General features: G+C 36.9%; 2 long non-coding RNA genes across 2 annotated transcripts in view; one reads left to right on the top strand and one right to left on the bottom strand.

Annotated features, from left to right (window-relative positions):
* Window positions 1-27,285, top strand: part of LOC126821741 (uncharacterized) — a 40,551-nt gene that overhangs the window by 10,631 nt on the left and 2,635 nt on the right. Inside the window, exon 2 of the long non-coding RNA XR_007680479.2 lies at window positions 9,999-10,044. This is a non-coding gene — a long non-coding RNA (uncharacterized LOC126821741). The remainder of the gene's footprint in view (window positions 1-9,998; window positions 10,045-27,285) is intronic.
* On the bottom strand, window positions 21,871-27,216 carry LOC126821738 (uncharacterized). The gene is made up of 4 exons (XR_007680473.2): window positions 26,291-27,216; window positions 24,865-24,989; window positions 24,516-24,603; window positions 21,871-23,363 (listed from the first exon to the last, which is right to left on the bottom strand). It is a non-coding gene; the product is annotated as an uncharacterized LOC126821738 (long non-coding RNA).

The raw sequence follows: 27,285 nt of genomic DNA, 5'->3' as shown, positions 1-27,285 counted from the left end.
TTTCAATGATTGGGACGAACTAAATCTGAAATTATATGATTGGCAGTTCAGGTTTAGAAATGAAATCAGATTATACGGGGTTTAATCTCCTACTTTTTTGCACCAACCGAGCTAATGAATACAGGCATTTGCCATGCAGTCTGTTACGAGAAAAATATTGCCCAGACAGCGGCGTTTCAGCCTACACTTCATCGATTTCCAACTATCAAAGGTTCTTTAACGTGCTTGCCAAATTGTTTCATTGCCTGATAAAGACTAGAGAAGCCTAGTCGAAACGTCGCTCAGTAATAAGCAGTAATAGTATTCCATAGAACTGTGACCTGTATGTGTTTACCACAGTTTACACGTGACCTCGTGCTCTATAAATATATTAATTAGCTATCTATTTGAATAGTGACCCAATCTATATACACCTTTAGTACGGGGGGGGGGGGTGTTGGTTGGGGTGTATGGCTTAATGGTTAGCGTGCGCGCGCTGTATCATAAAGTCTGTCATTGAATCGACTGGCGTGGTTTCGAAACCCCAGTTGTACGTGACAAGGAGTAGGGTCGCCTGTCCAACCTCGTGGGTTTTCTCCGGGTCCTCCGGTTTCCTCCCACTGCTAAAGACCCCTACGCACAAGCGAATTATAAAAATAAAATTAAACCATATGTTAGTCCCGAAATGACCTAGTTTGTGTCGAGTGGACGTTAAACCCCATTTCTCTCTCTCTCTCTCACCTTTAGTACGCATAGACTATTAATACTACTATGGCAAAAAGAAACGCTATTCTATGTATTCTGTGTAAAATTTTCTAAGATGCAGACCACGTTTACTGTTTTTATGAGGACCTGTACCCCATGGGACGGCCTACTAAGTCTCAACCCGACTCTGAATGTTATTGCACACAGTGAATGAAGATAACATTTTTTGTGTTCTTAAGCTTTAATCTTCGGTGTTAAACCTGCATACATTCATCCAATTTTATTTTAGTGTGTAAAGTGAATTGCTATGATGTGTGTATCCCTACATATCCACCATTACTATGACGTTTGTATCCCTACATACCCACCATTACTATGATGTGAGTATCCTTACATACCTACCATTACTATGATGTGTGTATCCCTACATACCCACCATTACCATGATGTGTGTAATCCTACATACCCACCATTACTATGATGTGAGTATCCTTACATACCTACCATTACTATGATGTGTGTATCCCTACATACCTACCATTACTATGATGTGTGTATCCCTACATACCCACAATTACTATGATGTGTGTATCCTTACATACCCACCATTACTATGATGTGTGTATCCCTACCATTATTATGATGTGTGTATGCCTACATACCCACCATTACTACTATGTGTGTATGCCTACATACCTACCATTACCATCATGTGTGTATCCCTACATACCCACCATTACTATGATGTGTGTATCCCTACATACCCACCATTACTATGATGTGCGTATCCCTACATGCCTATCATTGCTATGATGTGTGTATCCCTGCATACCTACCATTACTAATATACGTGTATCTCTACATACCTACCATTACTAATATACGTGTATCTCTACATACCCACCATTACTATATTGTGTGTATCCCTACATATCCACCATTACTATAATGTGTGTATCCTTACATACCTACCATTACTATAATATATCCCTCCATACCTACAATTACTAGTTATGTTGTCCCTACATACCTACCACTACTAGTATACATGTATCCCCACATACCTAACACTACTATATCATTTCCACATACCTAGAATTACTATTATGTATGTATGCCTACATACCAAGCATTACCATAATGCATATGTCCCTGATGATAATATTCAGATACCACTACACACCTACCTTTGTCACTCAGAAAATTGTGGCTTATAACCCGTCCTGATTTTTACTGAAACTGCCCACTACTATATGTACATTGATCACGATCCGATGCTCATCCAAGACACAAACGAGATATTATTCTCAACCTCTAATGTATATATGTTTTCTACGTTTCATGTTTGTTACTTGAAATATGCCCATCTTGTATTATACCCCACTTACATTGTAAACATTGTTTACATATACAAATACTTGCTTCCATCAAACCTTTTACACTTCTATAATTCTTGTTTATATGTTAATTTACTTTGTCAATGTATCTGTATGTACCGTCTACATTCAAATCATTGTTTACATATAAATGATAAGTACTTAATTTCATTCAATCCTACTCTCACAATTTACATGTTCAGTAAAAACGTAAGAAAAGTGGATAAAATCATGTTGCTACTTTTATTACTTTTATCAAACTCATCTTATTCCGTGGTAAGCGAAATCATTACGTCAATTTCAGAGGTGACTTGATCACCCTGAGTATTCTAACTCCGCGTTGTGGTAACCCCTCCTTCTCCACTTCTCGCTCGATGCTACTTCTGCTTATATTATGCGGTGACATTCATCAGAATCCAGGACCAAGATACATTAAAATTATTCACCTGAATATTCGTAGTCTTGAAAATAAAGTGGACAATCTTTTGGTTGAATTTGACGGTGTTGACATCATCACACTATCAGAAACATGGATAGGTAAAAACACAAACATAGAGAAAATATCATTGCAAGGTTTTCATTCGCCTATTCTCTTAAACAGGAACGACGGTTATGGTGGCGTGGCCATTTACATCAGGTCTTCCATACACTTCATTCCAAGACACGATCTTCACGTAAATGGCGTCGAAGCAATCTGGACAGAAATAAGACTAAATACTGGAAATTTTCTTATAGGTCCTTTCTATCGTAAGCCGAATTCGTATAATCTGGAACTATGAATGTATGGACATTGTAAATATAAATCGGTTTTATAACAATTTTAACTGGAATCAATTATACGTTGAGAAGGGCTTAGTCCCAAATGTCTTAGTAAACAATATTTCTAGCGTCATTTTAACTGGTATTGATTTATATGTACCACATAAACAAATAACTGTGCGTCCCAAAGATTGTCCGTGGATGAATGGTCACATTCGCCGTATTATACGGAAGCGAAATCGTCCCCACGAAAAAGCTAAGCGATCAAATAGGCCGATAGATTGGGCAAATTTTAGACATCAGCGGAATTATGTGACTGGCGAAGTTAGGAGAGTAAAAAATGAGTTCTATCAAAAGCTTGATCAAGAAATTAGTGAAAACCATTTTACTGAAAAGAAATGGTGGAAACTAGTAAAAACAAATATCCTAAGTTCTAAGAGGAACAAAAGTCTTATCCCCCCTCTTGTAGATGAACAAGGCAAAATCTTGTACGACGCAGTCGAAAAGGCTAATGCCCTAAATGATTATTTTACTGCGCAGTCTAACGTAGAAAACCCAAACGACAAACCACCATCCATTCCGACAAATGACTTTGAGTTAGATAAAGCTTCAGGGCCAGATTGTATAAATCACAAAGTCCTTAAATCATGTTGCTCAAGTTTGGCAAATCCACTCACAAATCTGTTTAACTTTCTCTTAGAAAACTCTGTATTTCCTGATCAATGGAAAGAATCGCATATCACGCCGATATTAAAGAATGGACCACCATCGTCCATTAATAACTACCGTCCCATATCCTTATTAAGCTGCATTGGTAAAATTTTCGAAAGATGCCTCTACAAATATATATACAACTTATTTCTCGATTTTAAGATACTAACACCACTCCAATCTGGTTTCATTAAGAACGATTCCACACTTTATCAACTTTTAGATCTATATGACCAAATATGTAAAGCTCTTGACGAGGGCAAAGAAGTTCGATCAGTATATTTCGACATAAGCAAAGCCTTTGATAAAGTCTGGCATCGAGGTCTTCTTTCCAAACTTCATGCTATTGGTATTCGTGGGAATATCCACGCGCTTCTAGAAAGTTATTTATCAAATAGACAACAGCGCGTAGTAATCGACGGAGTATCTTCGAACTCGTCAATTGTGTATACCGGAGTACCGCAAGGATCAGTACTCGGTCCTTTACTAATCGTTGCCTACATAAACGATCTTGTTAATGATATAGAATCAAATATACGACTTTTCGCAGACGACACTTCCCCCTATCTTGTCATTGAAGACCCCGTCTCATCTAAACGAATTCTAAATACTGACCTTTCAACCATTAGCAAATGGGCTTCTACCTGGAAAGTAGCATTTAACCCCACTAAAACCACTAGTATTACTTACTCCAGAAAAAAAACCCCTTCATCCTTTCAATTGACATTCAACAACATTGCCCTGTCTGAAGTTTCTTCTCACAAACATTTAGGAGTCTATCTTGAAAACTCATGCACCTGGACAGATCACTTAAACTACATCATATCCAAAATCAACAAAACTGTTGACCATTTTCGAAGTTTTAAGTACAGACTATCTAGAAAGTCACTCGAAATAATATACAAGTCGTTCATCCTTCCCCTGTTTGACTATGCAGACGTTCTATGGGACAACTGTACAGGCCATGAGGCTTGAGAAACTCCAACTTGATGCCCTACGAACAGTAACTGGACTCGTTAGAGGAACGTCACATAACATTATATACAAAGAATCCGGTTTTATTTCGTTAAAAGAACGACGTTCCAGACATAAACTAATTGTTTTTTACAAGATGATCAATAAGCAAACCCCCGACTACCTTTCACTGCTCGTACCACCCCAAGTCTCTACATTAAATTCTCACGTTACAAGTAACCAATCTCACTACCGAAACATATTCGCATCAACATCGATATATAAACAGTCCTTTCTCCCTTCTACTATTTCATCCTGGAATAATCTAACAGACGACATAAAGAAAAGTTCATCCTTGAAACACTTCAAAGATCATTTAGGCAAAAACGACCAAGCTATCCCAAATCATTACTATCTAGGAGACAGAAGATTGCAAATCATTCACACTAGACTAAGATGCCAAAAAAGTACTCTAAACTATCACAAATTTTTAATGCATATTTCAAACAATCCATCCTGTAGTTGCGGTCACACTATTGAGGACAGCGAACATTTTTTATTATACTGCTCTAATTTTACTAGAATAAGACAAGAAACTATACTATTACTACCAAGTACTCACCGGGAGATTAGAACGCTATTATACGGAAACGACCTTCTCGCTTCTTCGACAAACATGGAAATATTCACCACAGTTCAGTTAATCATAAACCAATCCAATAGATTTAAGTAAACAATAACCATGTTCCACATATTCCATTCTTACTGGGTATATACTTGATTCTACTCGCCTTCGAGATATATGATACATATCGTTTCATGCTGGGTATACTTACCGCCTTTTTGCCTTCCACTCACTGTTCGGTGATATTTTTAATACCCACCGCATACTTACTTGTTATTATCTTATTACTTACCACTTTTTTTTATATACACTTTTTATCGTCCTTTTACTTACCACCAATTGTTTGTTGATACTTACCGTATAAACTTGCGGGTTGGTTTACTTACCGATTCTTGTTTGTCTAAACATATTGTGTACTCGCCGTTTCTTGATTACCTATTCTTATCAATAAACTTATCTAAATTGATCATACTAAACGGCGATTCATATCGTTTTCGTGGGCATATATACTTCTTACCGTCCTTTTACTTGCCACCTACTATTTGGTGATACTCACCGTATACACTTGCGGGTTGGTTTATTTACCGATCATACTAAACGTGTACTAGTGGGTTTTACTTGACGTGTTTTGATGGGCTTACCTTTGATGCAGCATAGATATTTAAACTTATCTTAACACTAATCATATGACAATTAGTGTCTCTCGATAGGTTGGAAATACTTGTCCATGTTCAAATCGTGTACTTAATATTAAATATTAACGATTAATATATGGCATTTTTTTTTTTTTATAACCATGAAACACCATCGCACGCCAGACGCCTCCCATCCCAATAATATTTTCTTTCTCCTAAAACCACAACCTGAGTTTCGCTTACCCTTTACGTGCTAAGAACATCGGATAATCATTTCGCTAACCACACAACATTTCTACTACATTACGTACTTTAACTGATTATATTGTATCCAACATAACGTTTTAAATTAATCAAATGAGAGTAAACCCATTTACCTTGTAATTCTATACCAATTTGTTATTTATGATTATAATCTTGTACAATGTATTTATATTTTATTGTAAATAATGTCCTCGGGAGATGAATTTATATAAGCCCCGGCTTGTTTTCAGATCCCACAAACATTAGGCCGCATTCCATGGGCACAAATTGTCGTTGCAAAAATATTTTCGTTCCTACAAATCCGGTCTAGAAGAAATTTTGTCAGTGTATAGTTCATATAGAGATATTCGTTTGTTGTAATGTTCCCCAAAAAATTCCATAGTTCTTCGGTGATATTCTTCGTTGAAATCCGGACTATTTATTGATAGTAAAATTCATAGTGCGCGAGGTCACTGGACAGAATTCAGCTTTGTTCGCCGCGTCACGTGATCGTTTTTTTCCACAATCGACCAATCACGTTATTGTCTACATTCGCGTGTGTTGTTGGTAAACACAAAATGGCGTGCTTCACGAGGAACACATTGCAGTTATACATGTAGAAGCTACACTAAATGGCGACAAAGGCTCAATTAACTTGTATTGTTCACTTAGACAGTGTTAATAAGGGAAGTGCAGAACCCTTTACAAACACAAGGTGAGATAAATGTCGTGAGGTAGCTATAGACTGGTTTCAATTGGATGGAAATGACCAATCCATTGCAGCATTTTTCGATACAAATGGATATTTTATTACGAAGGATATTATATTGAAGATACAGTCGGCAGTGGTTTTGGATTTCATCCAACGTTTTATAGATGTTTTAAGAACAAAACAGTTAAATGATGCGAGAAAGAAAGAGAGTGACTCAGTGATAAGGCAGCGTCTACATTCAGTCCAGCCGAAACTAAACTGTCACGACATACATACAGACTATTAGTATTAGTATTACTGTGATGTGGTCATAATATATTTTACCAAACATTATTTAACAACTTACTATTAGTATATTAATCATTCGACAAAAAAAGCAATTCACTCATAACATAATATTTTATACACGGTTTCACCAAACCTTCAACAAGATATGACCACTTCTATTCCAACTAGTAGAAGTAATAAATAAATGTAATAAATAAAGGTGCATCATATATAGGCTGCAGACCATAAGTCCAGAAAAATTTGTGAATGAAAGAATTGAATATAACCATCCAAGTCAACCCAGAACATTGCATGCTGTGATTCAAAGGAAAGAGGGGATTAATCAAAGTTTTTGATAATCCCTAATTAAGTCCTTCACACCCCACTGATAAAGTAACATGAGCTGAACATTAATGTCCAGTCGACACGGTTCCTTTTTATTTAAATAATTTGCTTGCATGTAAGGGTCTGTAGCAGAGGAAGGAAACTGGGGGACTCGGAGAAAACTCACAAGGTTGAACAAGTGACCCTAGTCCTTGTCACGTACAAGCAGAGAATTGAAATTAAGTCATTGACGCAATGACAGACCTTATGATTTCATGTGTACATGTTAAACCATTCGCCACCCACCCTCCATATTAAATAGATGTCTTTGTAAATTATGTATGTTATAGTTATACAGTGTATTAAGTATTAAATGTCTACAGTGTTTTTATATTTATATATTAAAGAAATGTATATGAAAATATTATCTATTAAGAAATATTGATATTTATATTATGCAATATTTATATTAATAAATATCATTTGATACATAATATATCAAAATTCAAATGTTCTTTTTGGCCATTATGACCCTAATGTTTTGACCGTTATGTAGTTTTGACCAAAATGTTTGACCGTTATGACCAAATACTTGAGCCATTTTGGTTTAGGGCCTTTATGTCCATAACCCCTACTACTAGGCCTAGTACTTCAACAAATTTAAAAACTAAAAGTGTGTCTCATTCACCCCTACTCCTTCATTAATATCACCAAAGGAATCACATCATAGTGCAGTACTTGTTACTACTTCATCAGAGTTAAAAAAGTCAGTTTTATCAGAGAGCTGTATAATTTGCAAGAAAAAATCCAAGTATGTTCGAGCGGGGGCCATACAAAAGAGGGACAATTTAGTCCAGTGCGAAATAAAAACAGCATTTTTATTATTTTATTTAAAGCACCAATAACACTTTTGCTGTTTTGATAAGTCCAGTGAAACAAATACCGGTAGCCTTATTCTAACTACTAAATGAGTTAGTGTCTTACTCTTAGTGTAAATCCTCCATTAAATTGTATTTTATTTATCTTAGGTGATCAAAAATATTTTTCAAATCAAAGGTAATTAGTTTTGGATTTGATCGACTACATGTACAATATCTGTTATAATTGTTTTAAAAAATCAGAATATTTATTAATCAGAAGCAAGATTCCAACATTGAAAGTGTGTTTGGCACTTTTATCGATGATTACATGTAAACTATGTCGTAGGTGAGCCCGATATTGATGGGGGGGGGGGGCATCTGGTTCATTTGCAATTGCAGACAAAACGCATTTTGAATTCATATATCTATTGTAAGCTTATACATTGTAAATGCAAAATTTTATTTTGTCCATATGGGCTTTTCCCTGACAATTCTGAGCTAGTTCAAATTATTTAAGCATTTCTTCTTAATATTTCTGCAACTTTTTAAGTTTTCAACCTTTATTTCAAAATATGTTTTTTCATTCTTAATCTTAGCTATACACTAGCCTATCCATGATCATTATCAAGACAGCAGGCTAGACAGGTTTTAAGTATTTTGTTATGTAAAATGAATGATTTTATTAGAATTACACTTATAGAAGCAGTGACCTTGTTGCATTCTCTGTAATCTCCCTTGATATTAAGGCATTTTTCTAGTGAAATAGACCGGTCCAATATCCTTAATCAGTGTCGAAAAAACCTGACTGACTGCCACATTTTATGTCAGTGTGATCAAAATACCTTTTGTGGCTCTCATACACCACTTCTCTACACGGTTGGGACGTTTTTGGGGTTCATTTGATCTCTGTTCGTCCCAACCGCGAGCGATTTGCAAGGTAAATCGTTCGCATGGCTTTGTTTACAAATGCTATGACCTGGCACTTGACCCCAGAATTTTTGACCGCAACCCCGCAAGCGAGACCGCTGATTGGCCAAATTTTAAATAGATGCGCAGGATCCAGCTCACATCTACGCAAATATGGCTCCGCACTATAAAGAAATAAGTCATCGATTTATAGCCTATTTCGAGCTTGAACTATTAAATTGGCAGATTTTATTGGAGAATTTTGTTGACATATTGATTGCACGATTATTGATAGTCCGATTTGTAGACCGGTTTAGCGGGAGCGAAGGTGACAAGATTTTCACCCCGAGAATACGGCCTACATATAGTGTACTTTTATAGTATGTAAATATTTATTGAATAAATAGTGTCAGAAAAAAAAGTGAATTGCCTTACGGTACTGTGATGCCCTTAGATTACGTGTTCATTTATTATTGGGTTTGCCTTTTAAACCATGGAAAAGTTTGGATAAAAGATTCTGCCGAATCGACGAATATATGACGTATATGATTAAAATGTCCATGATAAAACAACCTTTTTTGATCTTACAAAGTAACGAATTGGGGCGAATGTGATTTGGGAGCCACCATGGTGGCTATTAGTGAAGACGCTGGCACGCTAGCCTGTAGGTCGCGTGTTCGATCCCTTCATTGATTGAAAAAGTTCACCGGGCATGTCCGACGTGGTTACCTCTTGTCAGTGGTACAGGAAGGAGGGCCTGACAAGGACAGCTGTCTAGTCGTCCGAATGGTACGAAAAACCGAGGCAGTTGGAATTCGAAATAAGAGTAGGCCGTAGCGCCGCCGTCCGGGCAAAATTTCCATCATAGCACGTAAGCCCGTCTTCATTAACCCAATCGGATCAGAACAGTAGGACGTTAAACCCCATTTCATTTCATTTCAGCAATAGCTCTTAAACCACCAATCCTAGAGGAATATTATCAATCATGGTAGGACTATATTATTTATCTTAATATTAATATGTATAATATGTGACATCTGTTTGACTTTGACAGTTGTAGTCTAAAAAAAATAGATGAACGTCAAGTATTTGACATCTAAACTGTAGCACTCTGATTTGAAATCTACAACATTCTTTTACTGTCTGTTGACTTTGTACTGTCTTTTGTTTGTTGCGATGTTGTCTATCAATAATGTCAATTTGTTTATCTTATTGCCATATTTTGAGAATGGCTAAAGGTATTGATTGACGTCTACACGAAATATAATAATTTAATGTCATCGAAAGCTGCTATGTAAAGACACTACTTTTGTTAGTTTGAAATCTCACGTCTAGATATTGTAATATAATTATTGCAAGTATGTAATTGTCCAATTTATTTATTTTTTTTATTTTTTTTTGAAAGGCTCAGTGAGTAATGCATAAGCTCGCTGGCCAGCAGATCCCGGCTTCGCTCACGGTGTTGGCCGAGAGAGCTCCCCGGAATTTTCCATTTTCCGGCATGCTTTCCTCTGGTCTGTAATGCTGGACGTAGGGCCTGGTAGGAGAAAAAAAGAGGCGGCGTGCACGTAAAAGAACCATTGACGGAACAGTAGGACGTTTAACTCCATTTTTTTAAATTTCATTTTCCAATTAATTCTACTCATTTGACTAGACCGGAAGATTTGACACAATCATTCATAGTCTTAAATATCATAACAGAAACAGTAGGCCTACTGTCGTCTGTGCCCTTTATTAATGTCTGTATTGAAATTTGATATGTGTTCACCGACAGATAATTTCTTTTTTAATTTATACTTTTGCTTCAATATGTTAAATTTAATAACACATGATTTTATTGATTAAAGAACTAAACCACTTCGATTAGTGTCTAGAGGGACGAAGCCATGCTCGGTTCCAGGTTAATGTGGTTGTACTAGGATTGTACTATGGTACTTGATATTTCGAGTAACCAAAACTAATTTTAGTTCTATTTTGGCCTCCAATGTGTCGACACAGAATCAATTATATCTCAACGTTGGCTTTATCTATAAAAGTAAAACTTTGAACATAAACAAATTGTTATTTCACAAAACACATCAACACAAATCTTCTAATGAATGCGAAAATTGAGGTGATGCATTGCAGTTATGCATTATGCATGTCACTTGCCATAAAAGACAAATCTGACACTGAGAGATTCAGAAAAGGACGAACACACCAGACATAATGTTTTCATATATATATATATATATACATATATATATATATATATATATGGATATACATGTGTGGTGTGTGTATATATATATATACACACACACATGTATATCAAAAAAATATTAGCAAAACCGTAAAGCCTAGCTTATTTCGCCTACGACGCGATAAAACTGACGGCGACTAACGGCAACTGACAGCTTATGTCGCTAAGACTTAATTTATCAACGACTGGACGCAATCACGAGCAACCAGATCATAGTCTTAAGCGCGCCCATATCGCCCCGCGTCAGTTCAAGAATAGGAGCCACAACTGATCACATGACTGACACGTGATAACCTTCAAAATGGCCTCCTTCCACTTGTCCGCCATGGTTGTTACCACCCCCTGGGTACCACGTGACTAAATAACCGAATCCTATTGGCTACGTCAGCGAGGCTCCGCCTCAAGCCAGTCGAAGGTGCGCTCATGTCGCTTGCAACTAGGGACCACTAGTAGTTTACAGTCGTAGGAGTAGAACATGTCGTAAGAGCGCCCAGGTCGCCCAAGTAGTCATGACTGTTAAGTTCCACTTGATCGTAAACCAGTCACCGACTTCGAGTCGCCGTCAGTTTTATCGCGTCGTAGGGCGACATAAGCTAGGCTTAAAGCTGCACTACTTTGTTTCACGATAAACAATGAAAAGATATGCCGACACAAACTGATTTCAACACTGGTTTAATAACATTAATAGAACACAATTTTTATGGGAAACAATCACTGGTTTATTCTAAAAGCACGACGTTTCGACAAGTATCCTCTTATCGTTATCATTGTGCTTGATAACGATAAGAGGATACTTGTCGAAACGTCGTGCTTTTAGAATAAACCAGTGATTGTTTCCCATAAAAATTGTGTTCTATTAATGTGTTTTCCAATCGCTAAATGCCACTTAAAGATTATGGTTTAATAACACTTTAACAATTTAAAGTACTTTTTGCCAGTCTTGGGACTCTTCATAAATAATGTCATTGCATAGAGATGGAGACTCTAGTATAGGCCTATTTATAATTTACAAAGTAACACTGTGGTTTTAATTGGCTATATTTACCATTGTCTATGGTTACATAACATAGTATATAGATAACTAACAGAAAACGTGTACACGCGTGTGTTAATCTGTTGTATATGGGTACAATTTAGGAACAATGAGTGGGAGATAATCCTGGGATAGATTTAAGAAAATTAATGAAGTTAATAGCCAATTGTTACTTATTGGCTATTAAGTCGAGGAACGTAATTTTTAATAAAATGGTTTTCCATTAATTTCCTTTTCGTGATGTCATCGACTTTCATTTTATAAAAAGGAAAAATTTGGAATTTTTATTGTAGGTGTTGTGCAAATCTAAAGATATGTCTATTTACAAATAAGGGTCCATATTCAATATTACAATCCCGTCTATGGTTTTGTACTCTATCCAGTAGATGTTTGCCTGTCTCGCCGATGTAAACGGCATATATGATGCAAGTCCAGACATATATGAGATTTTTTGTGTCCCAATTTATATTGTCGTTGACACTAAAAATAAAGTTATGAAAATTATATGTTATTTGGCGTAATATGATCGCAACATTTACGTCGAAGATCCGGCAGTTAAGTACATAAAAACCGGTCCTTGTGATAGATGAATTGAATTTTGCTTTGGTTAGAAGGCTGACTTTGTGATTTAATCAATTGAGCATTATTAAATTTTGTTCTGGGGTTGTCGTTTAATGCCAGGTGTGTCCTGCGCTCGTGCATTGTTTTAAAGAAGTTGAGATGTTGGGGTTGTGATCAGCGACAAAGGTAATGCTATTACCCGAACTGTCTTTTGCTATAGTAGCCCTCAATGTTTGGATATCAATTGCCAAAGCCGTATTTATCCCAACTTCTATTACCTATAATATATAAAGATTTTTGTTTTTCAAACATAATTATGTGAAATGCACATTGCTGACGGTAATACGAGGACTGGCTGAAAACGATCGATCAATTGGGTTGAAACAAACTATTGCCACCAACAAACACAATTATAGAATGAGTCTTAGATATAAGAACTGCAACTGTAGGGTTATTGATATCTTCGTACCAGATCATGTTATGAGCCTACCACTGAAATCGCCAGCAATGGACGATACTGAATATAGGACAGTCATCAAGTACCTGCAACAGAAAGGATTAGCCCCATACATAGATACATGCCCATATGGTCTCCTCTTTAGCGGATGATGGCCCTTCCTTTTCCACAGTAAAAAAGTGGGTTATGGAATTTAAGCGTGACAGAGAGTCTTGGCAATGACCAGGGTCCTGGAAGGACATTACCCGGGTGGTGGATAATCGACGACTGGCCACTCGACATATTGCCCGTGTTGTGGACATCTCTCTTTGGATGGTTGAGCGCAATATCGACAACGAGTTAGGAATGACAAAAGTTTCTAGAAGATCGTACCAAAGCTCTCTCCTCGCGAAAAAAATCAAAGAAATTGAAAAAATAAAACGGGAGAAAAATGCTTAAACCGATGAGAAAAATGAAAATGTACCCTAGTTAGGGAGGGCCCTAAAGGCAGACAAAAAGGGCCCCACGTCTGACAAAAGGGCCCCTCTGGCCAAGGGAAAGGCCCCTGAGTCCGAGTCAATCGTTTTCTATACACTGTTACTGTCGACTCCACTACTGAATGAGAATGCAGTCATCGCATTGCGGTTAATATCGACATTTCACAACATATATACGACATTGCGTATTTATTTGTCGATCATGGTTATAGGCGGGTCAAACGACGGTTAAATGATGTAGTACGTAAAACAAATTGCAACAAATGTTTTTTTGTTTTCTATTGACTCATTATAATGTCCTAAGTAAGGAAAAGAAAGTTTACCAAAATCGGAGTCCAAATAAGGACAGGGGGCGTGGCCAAATCCAAGATGGCGGCTGTCGATCAAAAATTGCAAATATCTCTAAAACTATTGGATTTAGATACCATAAATATATTGCGGACAGATAGGAAGTCGGTACCAGCGAGTTAAAAAAATGGCAACGTTATGTCTCTACGACGTCATGACGTTACTGTGACGTCAAAACGGCATATAAGACGTCGCATTTCTTCCATAAGTAGTCCATTTATGCATGTTAGCACTAGAAACGAATTCTGATTCAGAAAAGAGGATTTGCCCATTATGGGTTGATAAACAAGAACAATGTGTTACAATAACGTAGAAGGAAGCTAAAAGTATATAAATGTGGCTGCATTGTCGAAAGGTGATACTATTACAGTAGCCGCAGGAACACAGATTCATTTTAATTGTTGACAAAAATAGCCTACGTCAATAAAAAGAAATGAAATGAAATGGGGTGATACATACGTCCTACTGTTCTGTTCCAACTGGGCTCCATCAGTAGGCTATGAGGGGAATTTTGCCCTGCAGTGGCGCAAAAGCACTCTTATATCGAATTCCAACTGCAAAGGGTTCTTTTACTGGAGAAGTGCATTAAAGGTTGAATGGGCGGGGCTGACCAATTTTCATATTTGGGCCACTCAGAAGTAGGCTAATCCCCAAAATCCATTGGTAAGATTAGAATCGGATTCTGTCAGTTCAACTTTTTTGGAAAAATTGGTAAATTTAAAACTATAAGTCACCTGCCCAGGCCTTAGTGCCGTGGAGCCCTGACCCGTTCTCGTTCCGTTTGATGATATCGTCAACGTCAGGGTATCTAATCCAGCATCTGACTATGGTTCTGTAGGAAAGTTTGAGTAGGGAGATTTTGTTTAGTGGGTGCCGAAGTAAGTATTCTGAACTTGGGTGGACACTCACCACAAGGTACGTTATTCCACAATGACGTCATCAAATATGGCCGCCGATATTATATCAATTTTATGGCCGCCGATATTATATCAATTTTATCCTACCCTCTAGTTTTCCGTCAATTTCTATGAAATAAAGGCCAGAATGAAGCTGTTTATTTGAACTGATTTGAAGAACATATTTTTGGTAATTTTTGTTATTAATTTTCAAGAAAACACATACCACATTTTTAAGCGAAAACGTGGAAAAAGTTAAAAAAAATATAAGAAAATTAGCACATTTACAATGCTACAACAATAAGAATACTTTAATAACACTCAAAAAAGAAGTTCTGTCTTTTTATATATAAAGAACTATCTGTGCATACTAATTAATGATGTCAAGCATAGTTACTGCAACACGTTTTAACATCCCATCTTTCCCCTCCCTTTTTAGGGATGGGTTGAACAAGAGTATAGTAGTTTCAGGGCTCTCAAAACCAGTTTAGGTTCTTGGTGTCCCCGTTTAATCATGAATTTATGTCGTTTTTGATGAATTGCTAAGGTTGTCGCAAGTTTGATGTGCAGAAGCTAGAAACACCAAGATATACTCTATAAAGCACAATTTACATTAAAAACGAAACTGAAAGCGAAATTTTTACTTTCGTCTTCGTTTTATTAGGCGCTAAAAATCTGGAAGTTTTTCGATATTTTTGGCAATTGCGGACCTTTTTCCAACCAATGTGCTTTAGCAAAGTGACCTCCAGTTACCCCAGATATACGCCAAGTGACGCTAGAGACTATGTGTCTTTCAAAACGTTTCGTCGAGTTGCTTGTCCCAGGGCCTGGATGTCGCTGTCACGGACCATGAAATAAAGTCCAACTTATGTGTTTTGATGGATTATATATCTTTAATATGTGCCGATTCAGAATCCGGATGATGCCAATACAAATTAGTATTCCAATATGACGACTTTATGTTGTGGCATAATATGTTGTGGCATAATACGTCAAATAGTAGGTTTTCAGGGTAGGCAATATGGTACTCAAATTTGACAAAATATCTATGTTCAGTAGCCCATGGAAGAAAATGTTACATTTAGCAGTTCAGATATTAATTCGGCGACCTCGAAAACCACCACCATCACATTACTACAATTAACATTGAAATGTCCCTCCGTCTTCATTATCCCTGTTGGGGCAGAACTGTAGGACGTTAAACCCCATTTCATTTCGAAATGTCCGCCAATCGTGACCGCCAATGCGTATATAGTGGTCATATTGGAATACCTTTATGTGGAACATATTTTATGTTAATACCTGAATTAGGAGACCACGAAAAACTATACAGGGGACTTTATGATTTTCTCTCTAAATTGGGTCCCATTTTGAATTTGGCTTCCTAGCGGAATTTGCCGTCACTTTTGGGGGCGGGGGGATGCCCAAGCTCTTAGGATTCAGAGAGTCACTCAACCTTAGTGACTTGATTAAGGTATCGAATCAGACGATTCGAACAAAAAGCTGTAGTGGTGTGAAACTTGACCATCAGAGGGTTCGACCAATACCAAATAAGGCATATGGTGATAGGGCTTTTTCTGTTTATGCACCCAAAGTGTGGAATGAATTGCCAGTTGCGATGAGGGCCATCTGTGACTTCAATGTATTTAAAACAACACTGAAAACTCACCTCTTTAAATGTCACTATTTTTAAGCTATCAAACAATATTTTAGGCCTTTATGTTTTTTAAGTAATCTTTTTGTATATATTTTGTATCATGTGATTTATGTATTATTTGTAAAGCGCTTTGTGATAATGTATTTAAAACGCTATTACGAATAAATCATTATCATTATCATTATGTCGTATTCTTATAAAAACCAACCTTCAAACCGACGTCTTAGATAAATAACCAGATATTAGAACTTCTTCAAAATGTGGCCTAACATAACTAGTATAAAGACGATATAATCAATTTTAAGGATGAAGCCGAATGAGAGCGACGATGTAGTGGCCAAATAGATAAAAAAAAAAAGAAGCGACATTAAGGAGCCCAGCGACTCACTGTTTGACACCCATTTTGTGCTTGTACTGTGGAACTGCATTGAATGTTGCATGGATAGGGTCGACCGATTTTCACCTTTCTGGTATTCTGTTCCTATCTGTCCACATATGATCTGGACCCACAAAACGCCACTATAAAGTAATGCTTTTGTGGACACCACCAGGGGTGCTGTTCACATTACCGCGAAAGTTGGTTTTGTAACACATCTCGGGTACATCTACGAAACTGGTGTCAAAATATAAATCTTTCTGATGATTTTTGGGGCAAATGTAACAATTGATCAGCCCCACCCATTCACCTTTTGATGCACTACTTCTCCAATAAAAGACCTCTTGGCGGGTGAATTTCGATATATGAGTAGGCTGCTGCGCCATTGCAAGGCAAATTTTCCCTCATAGCAAACTAAGGGAGCCAAATCGGAGCAGAACAATAGGATGTATAACCTCATTTTATTTCATTTCTGCAACAATTGAAATGAATCCGTCTTCCTGCAGCTACTCTGATAGTATCACCTATCGGCAATGCAGCAGTAGTTATACTTTTAGCCCCCCCCCCCCCTCTCCGTAATTGTAACACATTGTTTTTCTTTATCAACCCAACATGATTAATATATTAATTTTAGACTCGTGTCTTTCTTATTAAAACGACCGTCTTCAGCAGGCCGATTAGTGTATAAAAGGAGGACGTTTAACCCTAGTTATTAAAAAGGCATTTCACGTGTAAGATTTTAGACAGAAATTACAATTAATCCAAAGTGAGGCAAAAAAAAGTTCTATTAAGTAAATCTAAACCGCAAATAAACCAATACCAAAGATAGGTTGCCAGGCAACAAAACATACGCCCACAGCAGCTAAATCATCCGTGCAGTCGACAAGGGTTGTCGCATATTTATTCTTTTGTAGGTAATTAGGGGAATTGAATAGACAATTTCATACAGATGACATTATAATTAATTTTCGTCATTTGAGGGTTCACAAGGTTCTAAAAACTAACACAAGGGCCGTAACTCTGGAAGTAATCTACTGAAACTGTTGAAATTGAACAAACTTTTTCGTTTTACTAATTCAAATAATGCATATAAATTTCATACAGATCGGATGATAACTTTTGTCGTTCGAACGTTCACAAGGTTAAACAAAGTAAAAAAAAGGCCATAACTCTAGAAATAATTAACGGAAATTGCTGACATTCACTAGGCTTCTTCATTTCATTTCACTAATTTTCATACAGATTAGGTGATAACTTTTGTCGTTCAAGATTCAACAAAGTTAAACAAGGGCCATAACTCTAGATGTTATTAACGGAAATTTGCTGAAACTCGATAGGCTTGTTCGTTTTACTAATTCAAACGATACATATAAATTTCATACAGATCGGATAATAACTTTTGTCGTTAGAGCATTCACAAGGTACAACAAAGTGAAACAAGGGCCATAACTCACGGCGTAATTAACGGAAATTGCTGAAATTCAATAGGCTTCTTCGTTTCACTAATTTAAATGATGCATATCAATTTCAAACAGATCGGATGATAACTTTTGTTGTTAGAGCGTTCACAAGGTGCAACAAAGTGAAACAAGGGTCATAACTCTAGAAGAAAATTAACGGAAGTTATTGAAATTAAATAGGTTTCTTCATCTCACTAATGTAAACAACATATATATATTTCAAAACAATCAGCTGATGATAAATGTGTTCACAAGAAATTGTGGACGACGGACGGACGGACGTACGGGGGCGACGGCAATATACGACCGCATTTCCATGTGGGCGTATAAAAATTCCTAGGTATACTTCAGACACCCGCAGGATACCACCGCTTCTATATCCGCTTCGAGTAAAATCGAAATTTGAATTTGCACCTTATGAAAATCATATAGCATTTTTTCCCCTTTATTTGGTAATTAATCATTCGTTTGGTAATACATGAGACCTAGTTAATGATAAAAACTTACCTTAAATATTTACAGTAATTTAGCAGGCATATGTCCTTTTCTCCCAGATTAAGATGAATTATGATTTAGCTAACCAGGTAATTTATATACCGTTATAAAAGTAGTAATCTATAGGAGGATACTTTAAAACTTATGATACATGTGTAGAGGCGGGTATTATATTGATTATAGTACATGCAAATATAAAGTAGAATATCGATCCGACAAACAAGTGGTCGGATTGTAAATACAATTAGTATGTATTAAAGAAATATCGCTATAAACCAGGTAGCGCGATGTTGTGGATTTCGACGGGTGTCTTGTAAGGCCCGCTTTCCATACGCGTTCCGTCAACGAAAAAGAGCGGTCCGCTCCAAACTACTGGATGAGGGACTTTCGCAAATATTCGAAGTATTTTTCTCGCGTCTACTATGTGCATGCGTGCAAAGCGGGATGTTTATCTACGCGTTTTCGCTCAAACATTTGGAGAATCCTGCATAAATAACGCCATGAGTGAAAAGTGAGGATTTCTCTTTATTATGGAAGCCTTTAACTGTAATTCGTGATTTCCACTTTTTGTCCCTTCAGTACGCGTTAACAGAATGGTCTATGTGATAAAGTCAAGTATTGATGGCGCCCATTTATTATAATATAAATTTACATACCGATAATCTTGATCGGGATAATATTATTACCATTTTCGTAAATGACCGCCACCAATACGGGGTGTTTTCAAATGTGACGTGGAATGTGGACAACAACTTCCGAGACGAAACTCGAAAAGTCGACAGCACGAAAGCAAGCCAAAATGATGAGGCTAATATCGCCATCAATGCCAATGCTAGTCTTTATCACATTTTCTTAACGTGAATCGCACGTATTCAAATGTGACCTGGAATGTGGAGACTACAGCAACTTCCAGGGCAAAACTTGAAAAGTCGACAGCACGACAGCAAGCCAAAATTATAGGTCGCTAATATCGCGATTTATTAATTTCCTAATTTATACTTTTCGGGTTGCATTTTGACTTAGTATACATGTTGGTATCTTATTACTGACATGAATAAATACAAAAATATGATTAAGTCGAAAGTCAGCATCACGCTAGACAAGCCAAATTGCAAGTCAAAAAGTAGAAGTCACGACAAAACGAAGGGCGCTATTATTGCGGTGTCTTTATTTCTTAATTTCTTATTTTCGAGTCGATTTTGGCTAATGTAGCGTGCTGTCACCTCACGTTTTGTCGTAACTTCTAATTTTCGACTTTCGCGAAAAGTACAAATTACGAATGGAAAATACAACGGAGAGACTGACATTGTTTCCGTTCAATAACCGCCTTTTTGTAATAACACTAACATACACCATGTTCTCATGATCTGCGAATGAAAATAAACACCTGATTTGGCAGAAAGAAAAAAGAAGAAAAGGAAAAAAAAAACAAAAAAAAAACCAAAAAAAAAACAACAAACGCTGCAAAAAAGGCGCTAATTACATTTGCATTAAAGGACAATATTTGTGTCAGTCATTGTCACATATACTATTCAAAAAAAGTAGGGGATATTTGATTTTTAAGTGTTATTAAAGTCACCTAATGAAACTGACGAAGAAACAAATGACAAAATGAAATGAAGTTCACATTCATCGATTTATTCCAAATGATCGTTAGACTAAGTAAGGCACAGACTGACCATTATAAGGGTAAAATGATACCCGGGGTCAAACAGCAAAGTTACCACAGCATCACAACCAAGTCAGTAACGGGTAAATCCTCCTCTGTTTGCCAAACAAGCATTGATCCGACGTGGCATACTCCTAATGAGACGTCTAAGGTCATTTTGGTCCAGATTGTCCCATTCCTGTTGCAACGCAGCAGCAAGTTCTTGGACATTGGCAGGACGTTGTTGACGTTGACGTAACCTCTGTCCAAGCATGTCCCAGACATGCTCGATGGGGGAGAGGTCGGGACTCAGTGCTGGCCAAGGTAATGTGGTGATGTTCTGTTGTTGGAGGTAACCTGTAACGATCCTGGCCCTGTGACATCTTGCGTTGTCATCCTGGAAGATGAAACGGCGGCCATGACGTCGTGCGAACGGCACAACATGGACTGCCAAGATGTTGTCCCGGTAGTACTGGCCTGTAACACGCCCTGCAACAACATGTAAAGCCGTTCTTCCAGCAACAGTGATGCCTCCCCACACCATAACAGAACCACCCCCAAATCGATCATGTCTGATGACGTTAACGTCTTGGAAGCGCTCGTTTCGACGACGCCACACCCTCCTACGTCTGTCCAAAAAATCAACAGTGAACCTTGACTCATCTGAAAACATCACATTGCTCCAGCGTCGATTATCCCAGTGTTGACGATCCCTACACCAACGACGTCTTGCCTGAATGTGATGATCTCTCAAACAAGGGATCACGCGAGGACGTCGGGCGCGAAGGTGACCCCTATGCAGTCGATTCCGAATCGTCTGGCCACTCACTCTCACACTGTAAAAAAAACTTGTGTTGAAACAACAAAAACTTGTGTTGTGTTTTTCCCCAATTTATATACAGTATAGCAACCTTTTTATGCAGGACCCATCTCTTTGCTCTGTTAGACCTGTAAAGTTTGATAAAAGAAGGAAACAAAATTTTTTTTTGTTTTTGTAAGATTATTATTTATTCATAAAATCATAGGAAAAAGTAAATTAATACATCAAAACTAAATAGATATTTGAAATGTTAACAGAAAAACAGAGAATTCTAATACTAATTATATTGTGTTATATATAATGACCCCCCCCCCCCCCCACCAAACACACACACACACACCCCATTTTACCCATCACAAAATATAACATAGCTATTTAAATTGTTCTTAACCCCACACACTTTACCTATCACAAAATATAAAATAGCTATATAAATTGTTCTTTACCCCAAAACAAGAACTGAGAATATAAAGATATGTACACAGTATCCCTACCCCATACTCCAAAATATATAATTCAAATAATATCTAAATTTAATAACATCCAAACCAAGCACTAAGATTAATTATGCACTAAATTGAAACAATTTCAAAAACTGAAAAGTGCCACAAAATCACACTACAAGTGATTTGTGAGACATATAGAAATAACTAATATACACAGAAAACTAACAAATGAAAAATGCACTATTTTGCAGGAGTAATAAAATGATGTAAAACCTTTTCCTCATTAAAAAAACCCCAAACAAAATGAATATTTTGTAAATAAAAGAAGCAAAGCATCAAGATTACAGGATTGAAATAAAAAAATATCATATGTACAAAAAATTTATATACAATCACAAGTCATAAGCCACAGTGGTTCAGTGAGTATAAGGTGTTGGCCGAGAAATTTCAACTGGATTTTCCGGCATAGTTCCCACTTGTCAGTAGTGTTGGATATGGCAAGGGATAATTGGGTACAAGCCCGGAATCGAAAGAGAGAGAGAGAGAAATGGGGTTTAACGTCCACTTGACACAAACTAGGTCATTTCGGGATTAACATATGGTTTAATTTTATTTCAATAATTCGTTGCGCATAGGGGTCTTTAGCAGTGGGATGAAACCGGAGGTCCCGGAGAAAACCCACAAGATTGGACAGGCGACCCTACTCCTTGTCACGTACAACCGGGGATTCGAAACCACGCCAGTTGACTCAATGACAGGCCATATGATACCGCACGCACATGGTTACCATTCGGCCATCCACCACCCCCTCCCCCATTTCCGGAAACGAAACCATCCCCACTGCGTTCACTTAGAAGAACCCTTGACAATTGAATTATTTGACTCAATGACAGACTTCCTGATCAAATGTGTGCGTGTTAATCATTGCCCCCCCCCCCCCGGGTTCCCGTTAAAGAACCCTTGACAGTTGAAATATTTGATATAAGAGTAGGGTGTAGGGCAGAATCACTCTAAGAACACAGAAAAGTAGGATACTAAACCGTATTTCATTTCATAAGCAAGGGAAAGTCACCTTTATGTAGGTCAAGGTTTTTTGTAATTCTGGGTGTATTTGATCTACATTTGGTTTCTAGTAATGTCTATTAAATACTTTATGATTTCTGACCAAATTCTAAGTGATTTATATGTCACTTTACTTGCTATATTATACATACATTTCTGAAGAGAATTAAAATCTAATTGTGTTTTGGAAGAAAATTTAACATTAATAACAAAAAAAAAATATTTAAAAATTGGGTCAAATGCATTCTTTCCCAGAAGTATAAAATAAATTGATGCTTGGGTTTTCTTGTTGTTATCATACAGCAAATACTCTTTCAATGGTGTTCCAGCCTAAAAAATAAAAAGTAGGCAATAAGAATACTTTCTATGGTTCACAACGTTTAAATAAACAATTTATTTTGCCACATCGAGACCGAGTCTCTATTTGGTTTCAACTTTGCGTAACGCTTATTGTGTCTTGTCCAGTTACAGACCCAGGCAGATTATTATGCTCAAATCAAATGAGTTAGAAGTCAGAAAAAAGTCTTGAGATTTGGGACTGTAGTCTCATAATAGGTCAACTATTCACCCTTTCATACATGTATTGTCTGCAAATCCAGATTCCCTACTACATCATGGCAGCACCTATTTACTTGGCAATGTCTAATTATTTTTGGACCCATTCTTATTTTATTTCCATTGACAACAAATTGGATATTACCCTTTAAAATCTATTGAAATCTATTTGAAAGTAAAATACTGTCCATCATTATTTTACTGCTATTTACTGTAAAAATACACATACATGTAGGGCCTATCACAACTTGAAGGAAATCAATGGATGTGATTGGCAAAAATCAAGCATGCCAAGTACTTGAAACAGCAGAGTCCTAGGCATAGCCCCAAGAAGAATAACTAGATTACCAAGCAAGTGTATAGAAGTACTTCCTGATTAAAAATACAAATATATATGTTACTTACATTTTGCGTGTTTTCCCCTTGTCAGTGATACAGGACGGAGGACCTGACAAGGACAGCTGTCTAATCGTTCGGATGGGACGAAAAACCGAGGTCCCGTGTACACATTGGCGTGCACGTAAAAGATTCCTTGGCAATTGGAATTCGATATAAGAGTAGGCTGTAGCGCCGCTGCCCGGGCAAAATTCCCTTCATAGCACACTGTATGGCGTATGCCCGTCTTCATTAGCCCAATTTATGAGCAAAACAGTAGGATGTTAAACCCCATTTCATTTCATTTTCAAAATTATAAAATAATTTGATGGCTTAATATTCAAAAGGTACAGTCCTTCATGTTTATAAAATTGTACGGGAGCCATAAAAAGCTCCTGATACCTTGAATAATTGCAGTTTAAAAGTAAACAAAAATCTCAATATTTAGGAGAGAGAGAGAGAAATGGGGTTTAACGTCCATCCAACCCCCCCCCCCCACCAAGTGTATAGAACCAGTTCCTGATTTAAAAAGCAAATATGCATGGTACTTACATAGTCTTTGTCTGATAAGCAAGATCTGTGAGAAAACGTCTCCACAATATCAATAGCCCATTCCAACTTGATCTTCCGAGGTGGGTAACTGAAAAAAAAAAATGGCAATGTATTAGTTGGCTTAAATTGACTAGACAGTTTTGATTAATTAAAAAAATGTTAATTTAATTACATTTGTTTTGTTTCATGTGTTGGTTTGCTTTGCCACAGATGAGACAGTGATATCTACATATAACTAAGATTCTGTCTCTGCTCATACATGACGTGTACAGTTTTACTATACTAAACTGAATTTTAGATTTCAAAATAGCATAACAATCTTTTCTATTAGAATTGAATAGTTACCCACCAAGAAAAAGCTGCTCTATCATCATTTTTTCCAGCCATTTCTTCTTCCATTTTTTTCTTTTATAATTTCTTTTGTTATTACATGATCTTTTTCTGGGTGATTTGCATATACATCCAATATTGAAACTGAAAAAATAAATACATGATATGTAATTTACGATTAAAGCTACCTTACCATATATACAAACTGTGTGATATGAAATTGAAACTAATGTATCTATATGTATCAAAAGTTTTAATCCCAAGGAACTACCTAAGCCGTAAAAGTTTATCTTAATAATCCTTGTTTGTCACATGGTTTAACTGTCGCAGTAATTAGAAGACGGCCATGGTGACTGAGTAAATTAGGTGCTGGCACACTAGCATGGAGGCCACAGGTTATCTCTTGGGGTTGACCGAGAAAGCTCATCTTGATTTTGCAGAGTGGTTTCCCCTGAGATCCAATGTACACATTGGCGTACACATAAAAGTTCTCTTGGCAGTTTGAATTCGGTATGAGAGTAGGCCATAGTGTCGCTGCCCAGACAAACATTTTCACTTAGCACAATGCATTAGACCAGTCGGAGCTGACCAGTAGGACGTTGTCTTTAAACCCCATTTCATTTCAGGTAATCTAGTATTTTTCTAGTAAGATTGAAGTCTCTCTACTTTCTTTATATGTAAATATCATATTTGAAATAAGTCATACTTTTATTCGATATGGGGTGGGGCTGGGGGGAATGGTCTAGTAGGTAATGCATGCGCATGAAATCACAGGGTCTGTCATTGTGTTAAGTGGCATGGTTTCAATTTCAAGGAGTAGAGTAGCCTGTCCAATCTCTTGAGTTTTTTCGCTGGGTCATTCGGTTTCCTCCGTTTTCTAAATACATGTACCCCTACGCCAAGCGAATTATTCATATTAAATTGAAGCATACCTTCTCTGATCTCTGGGTCCTTTTGTTTCCTCCTTTTGCTAAATGCCCATACCCGCAAGCGAATTATTCATATTAAATTTAACCTTACCTGTCCTTTTTCCCGAAACGACCTAGCGTCTGTAGGCTAAGTAGATATAAGGACCCATCTTGCAACAACTCTACATGTAGGTTCGTGCATAATTAATATTACACTAACATACCAATTTTTAATACATGTAGAATGAGACAGTGTGCAGGGAAAGGGTGGAAACGGAAGTAGGCTAATCCTCGTCGTAGTTGATTACCGGTATGCATATAGGCACAGCATGGACTACTTGATTCTTCAAATACAAGTACATGTAAGGCCTTGTTTATGTCATTTCTCTCTCTCTCTCTCTCTCTCTCTCTCTCTCTCTGTTGCATGTAAGTGCCATATAAATACTTTATTTTGGATTGTATGTTCACATACACTAATCATTGTAGGACATTGGTAAAAAAAAAATAGAAAATATAAAAATTAATTGAAATTTTTACCTGTTTTTCTTCGATTCAATGCCAATGGAGTCCTTGGTAAATTCTCAATAATTATTGCTGGAAGGTGGAAAGAGTCACATATCATCATTGACTGGAAAAAATAATAAAACTATAGAGAAACTTCCACAGGCTGATTCTAGTTCCATTATTTATTAACTGTGACTGAATCAGGCAAAAATGGGGCCTAATATTAAATATTACACAGACTCACAGAGGTTGAACAACGGATTACATGTCATTTGGGACTCGCGTCATTTGGGACTCAAAAAAATATGACCACGACATTTGGGACTCGGGTATACGACGTTTGGGACTTTGGTAAAAATGTCGTTTGGGACTCGGGTTAACCGTTAACGACGTTTGGGACTCGGGATAATTTATTAGAAATAGGCCAATTCAAAACACGAAAGAAAATATTTATTAACATGAAACACGTGGTTAGTAAAAGGCTCAACCAAACGATAAAACATTAGTTGCACTTACGGTTCTTTGATAATCATCGTTTCTCATAAAAGTTTTATATTTATTTAAAACGAATAATATGCTGATGAATTTATTTGAAAATGACCTACACAAAAAACAAAATAAATATTTACACGACATGCAATCTTTTTTTTACAAGCCCCTAGAAATTGTTAACGATAATCCGTGAGCTGCACGGTGACATGCTTGTCGTAGATGGCAATACCAATTGATAAATTAGTGCGTACAAGGCAAAGTTTTTTTGTGGAAAATATAAGAAATGGCAACGAACAAAGCGGGATAATTAAAGCTGATTAACTGATAATCCCAATGTTATTACAGTATGTTCAAAGAAACCTAACGGTTCTTTGGTGGATGAGGAAAAACGTGAGTTGTCAATCATCGAGAATGGCGGCCGTGTGTTGATTGCAGTTATACCGTTTCACGAAAAAACGGTTACATCTCACTGTGCACACTTTCGATTAATCCAATTAAGGTCTAATTAGGATTAGTGTATTAAGCGGGTTAGGATT

This window comes from Patella vulgata, chromosome 5, assembly GCF_932274485.2.
Source record: "Patella vulgata chromosome 5, xgPatVulg1.2, whole genome shotgun sequence".
NCBI classification, from domain to species: domain Eukaryota; kingdom Metazoa; phylum Mollusca; class Gastropoda; family Patellidae; genus Patella; species Patella vulgata.
The sequence above is the reverse complement of the archived record's forward strand: the minus strand, read 5'-3'. Positions and strand labels throughout refer to the sequence as shown.